General features: G+C 36.6%; 1 long non-coding RNA gene across 1 annotated transcript in view; it reads right to left on the bottom strand.

The window, feature by feature from the left end:
• Positions 1–1249: 1249 nt before the first annotated feature.
• Positions 1250–5000, bottom strand: part of LOC118764077 — an 8868-nt gene continuing 5117 nt past the window's right edge. Inside the window, exons 2-3 of the long non-coding RNA XR_004999865.1 lie at positions 1795–1800; positions 1250–1261 (exon numbers count right to left, since the gene is read on the bottom strand). This is a non-coding gene — a long non-coding RNA (uncharacterized LOC118764077). The remainder of the gene's footprint in view (positions 1262–1794; positions 1801–5000) is intronic.

Here is a 5000-nt window from a genome sequence, read left to right as displayed (position 1 = left end):
TCACACATATGATCATCAGACACTCACATCACACAATCTCATATATGTATAGAAAGATGGGTAGTTAGTTAGATAGGTAGATAGATAGATAGATAGATAGATAGATAGATAGATAGATAGATAGATAGATAGATAGATAGACAGATAGACAGATAAGCTGGATAGATAGATAGATAGATAGATAGATAGATAGATAGATAGATAGATAGATAGATAGATAGATAGATAGAAAGACAGACAGATAAAAAAAAAAGGAAGAAAGAAAGAAAATAAGTATGAAAGAAAGAAGCTTATTGAAAATACGAAATTTAATGAAATATTTCAGCGTATGACTGGAGCCTACTAGAAATAGTAGCAATTTCTTTTGAAATCAAAGCCAAATAAATTGTATATGAAGAGAATATATTGAAAAATATGGTACAACACGTCTGTATAAATAAAATGAAACAACACGACTGGAAAAGCTCGATTCAAATTTTGCTCGATCGGTGTTGATTTGGAGCTAAAGAAAACATCAACTTTTAAAACACGACCCAATAAATGGAATGTTCCATTCAAATTAAGATCTTACAGTTTCAAAAGAAGAAAAGAACATCATGGGATAGAATGAACATGAAGAATGGACGGATTGGTTACAGTTGGATTGCCTATGAAAATAGGTTTAAACATTTAAAGACAACAATAATATAAGTAACAGAAATTTTACTTAGATCGCAAATACTTCGCAGGCAAAATGTCTGTATGTGTGTGCGTGTGTGTGTGTGTGTCTGTGTGTGTGTGTGTGTGTGTATGTGTGTGTGTGTGTGTGTGTGTGTGTGTGTGTGTGTCCATTTTTGATTTTTAAAAAGTATGTAAAAGCACACTTTTTCAAAAGTGTATTTGAGTAGACGTCAGGTAAAAATGCTATAACCATACTTGAATACTGGATCTTGTGGCATTCTGCACCTTTGCTCGATCCGCTTCAAAAAGCCGATTTATCTCCCTTAAATTACTCATGGATTTCATAAAACATAACATTAGAAAATATAGTCCGAGCTAAAATCTATGACCATAAACAGGGACCAATGATGACGAGGTCACGCCTGAAATGCCTGTGATCATTGACCTAAGTGATCAAAACCAGCTTCCCTAAACAATAAATATTTTATGTCAGCTTCTAGCAAAAATTATTTAAATGCTACAATCTTTGTCAATATCCTGTTTGTCTTCTATAATCATCAGGTCGTGGACTTACTTCTTTGATCAAGCCTCTCAGAGTTTTCTTAAGGTACTTTCTTTCATGTGGCTTCACTCTAATCAGATGTGTCAAATATCAGTCGGGTTCTGTTGCAGCCGTCTTTCACTCGAGTTGTTACAATCTAGATACTCTACTAGGTCGAAGGCAGAGTGGATATTGTTTGTTCCTTCTCCAGCCATGCCTGGCTCATAAGGGCCAGTTTCCCGGTTTCCTTGGCGTATAGGTTCCCCACCTAGACGGGACGCCGGTCCGTTGCAGGTGAGCTGCAAGATTCAGGAGGAAAGAGTGAGAGAAAGTTGTGGCGAAAGAATCAGCAGAAGTTTCGCCATTACCTTCTGCCGGAGCTGCGTGGAGCTTAGGTGTTTCGCTCATAAACACACACATCGCCCGGTCTGAGATTCGAACCCGTGATCCCTCGACATTGAGTCCGCTGTTCTAACCACTAGGCCATGTGCCTCCTGAGCGTGAATATGGGGGTATTGGTGGTGGTGTTGGTGGCATTTGAGTTTGTTCAAGATGCTGTTGTTGTCTTCAAAGAATAAGTGAAGCTATGGTACATGCTACTAAGTGATACTCAATGGTGATGGATAGCTGTGCAATCTCTAATAAAGGAATTAATTTGTTGATCTCAGTAATAGAAATAAAGACATAATCTTCAAACATAGAAAGAATGGCGAGTATTTATAAAACGCCGTGGACAATTCTGTTAAATGATTGCCATATGTAACATCTTGGTTGTCTTTGATCAATCACGCCTGTTATCGATATCTTTCTAATCAGACGAGCCCCTTTTTTATGCAGACGTATGTATTTGGCATAGTCGTCACATGGAAGCGAATATATCTTGTTCTACGTACCCAGGTTTCACTAATTGCATTAGGTACCTATATAATCAAGAGTAGGAAAAAGCACCCTTTTAGCCTTGCTAACTTTGACCAGAGATAATAGCCAAGAGTTTAATATACAAGAGTAACGTAACATGAAATACCTTGCTGAAGGCCACAATACACTGCCCAGTTCAAGAAGCGACCACACCACCTCTTCTTGATAGTAACAGCTTAACGACCAGGGTGCGCGGGGCCAACCTAATGCAATTATTATTCCTTGATTTAAGACGGTAAGATGAGATACGCAAGCGTAAGGGGGATTCAGCTGCTATTTCTAGCGTGTAGAGAGGTCAAGTACATGTTCCCTTGCTTGGTTTGTTACATGGTTTCGTTTCCCGGTGTCAGCTAATTGAATCCACTTCCATAGTTACATAGTTACAGTGCACGGGAAGCATTACTTCTCTTTGTACTTCATTCGTGCATTGATGTGTCATTAGCAGTAATCAGACACAAATAGATATCGTTGATGATGAAAAGTTAAGTAGAAAATAAACTGTAAAAAATGCGTTTTTACTATATTTAGTAAATAACAAGGGAACTATATATATATATATATATATATATATATTTCCTGAGAGAAACATCAGAAATAACATTAGAAAGAGAGAAGAGCGAGAGAGAGAGAGAGAGAGCCAGAGAGAGAGAGGCAGAGAGATGGAGAGAGAGAGGCAGAGAGATGGAGAGAGAGAGAGAGAGAGCCAATAAGGGAGAGAAACAGAATACGAGAATGAGGAAGCGAGAAGAAGGCAGAAAGCAAGAGAGAGTATGAGTGAGAGATATGGAAAGAACAAAAGCGACAGAAAGACAGAAAGTCAGAGAGAGAGAAAAACAAAAGGCGAGACAGAGAAAGTGTGACAGGGAGGAAAACAGAAAGCGAGAGAGAGAGATGTTGAAAAGGAAATAGAGAAAGACAGAAAGCAAGCGAGAGAGAGAGAGAAAAGAGAGAATGTGAGAGAGACAGAGAAAGAGAGCGTATGTGTGTGTGTGAGGGAGTGAGAGAAAGACAGAAAGTAAGACAGAAAGCGTGTGTGAGAGAGAGAGAGAGAGGTGGGGCGAGAGAGACTGGTGATGGCGTGTCGAATTAAATGCAATCTACCAAGTATTTCTCCTCGTCTGTAATGTTGCATCTTCTCACACTTGGCAGACTTTGGCTGTGTCATTTATATTGTATTCTTTATTTTCTTTTTCTTTTTCTTTTAATTTTATTTCGTGACCTTTAACACCGTTAAATACTGGGTGCAGCCAGTTGGTTTCAACCATGGGAACTTCAATAGTTAATAAACACGATAAAACACTTTATAAATGTTGCTGATTGTATTACGAAGGTCAAAGTCAAACATAGCCTCTATGAATGCCATTTTATCTTAAAAGCACTAATGTATTCACTAATTTTCCTGGACTCTCCTCTTTTTCTATTGACGTTCGGCAAATCGATTTTATTTTATTTCGCGAAAGAAAAATGAAATTTATAATGTAATTAGCAACTTAATGACTAATTTAGATTTTTTTTCGACTTTTCGTCAAAATCTTTGATTATGTTTATTATATTTTTGTTTTTGTTACAAATTTATTGCAGCTTTTTTCAAACTTTATTTTCTTTCTTACGTTTTCTAATTCTTTGCATTATATTTTTGTACAATTTTAGTGATTTCTGAACAATAATAGTTGGAAAGCAGGCGTATACTAAAACATTAGAGTACGAAACTTCTTACCCAATAGACCACATTAAAATGTAATTGTATTAATCAGATCTCACGTTTCTATATCTTTCGATTCTTTTCCTGTATTTCCGTTTATAGCACTGCATCATGCACACATATACACCCCACATCCAACCCGTATACACAGACGTACATAAGCACTCATATACATATTTAAATATATGCACACACACATACATATATATATATATATATATATATATATATATATATTTGTATATATAGAGAGATAGATATAGATATGAGTGTGTACACATATATACATATATACGTATGTTCGTACATATGTACGTACATGTACATAGATACGTATATGTGTATATATATATACATATATAATGTGTATGTATGCATATATATATATATATACACATGCATATGTATGTACATATATATACCTATGTATGTATATATATATATATATATATATATATATACATGTTGCGATGTGTAAATTGATGTCATTTTATATTTTAAATTTTGCGCATACACGTTGTTTTGGATTTTATCTACTACATACAGAATAGTAGAGTCAGTTGGGCACCCTCTGTGAGAAAAACAGCACCATGACGCAATCCCCTCTGCCAGAAAGTTGAAAACGATATGTTGTATTGCTTGGTATTCGTGCTGGAAGCTCCAGTATGAATATTTCACAGTGTTTGGGTGTCAATCTGAGGACAGTCCAAAGGATTCGGAAAAATTGAATAAGTTTAGTGGTGATTATGAAGGTACAGCAGCTCGGAAAACTCAGTCTGATAAGAAAGGAAGTCCTGCATGTGTTGGTGACATCATGGCCATGATTGACATCGATCTCTCCAAATCAATCAGGTCCATCGCCAGGGTTATGGGAGTGCCTGAATTTCATACCAGGTAGGTAGTGCATGAAGACATTAGGTATTCCTCATACATGATGAGAAAGGGACAATTTTTATCCCTATGCCATTAAAGACAAGAGGAAAGAACGCGCTATGAAGCTTTTGAACAAACTCAAACATCCCCTCCAACCTAAAATGCTTTGGTTCTCCTCAGATGAGAACAATTTCTGCGAGGATCAGATGGTGGACACAGAGCACAATCATTGGCTTGCCGTGTCCTCAAAATATGTACGGAAAGTGATAAAAACTAAACACCCCTTCAATATCATGGTGTTTGAAA

Source organism: Octopus sinensis, linkage group LG7 (assembly GCF_006345805.1).
Source record: "Octopus sinensis linkage group LG7, ASM634580v1, whole genome shotgun sequence".
NCBI lineage: Eukaryota > Metazoa > Mollusca > Cephalopoda > Octopoda > Octopodidae > Octopus > Octopus sinensis.
This window is presented reverse-complemented; position numbering and strand designations above follow the sequence as displayed.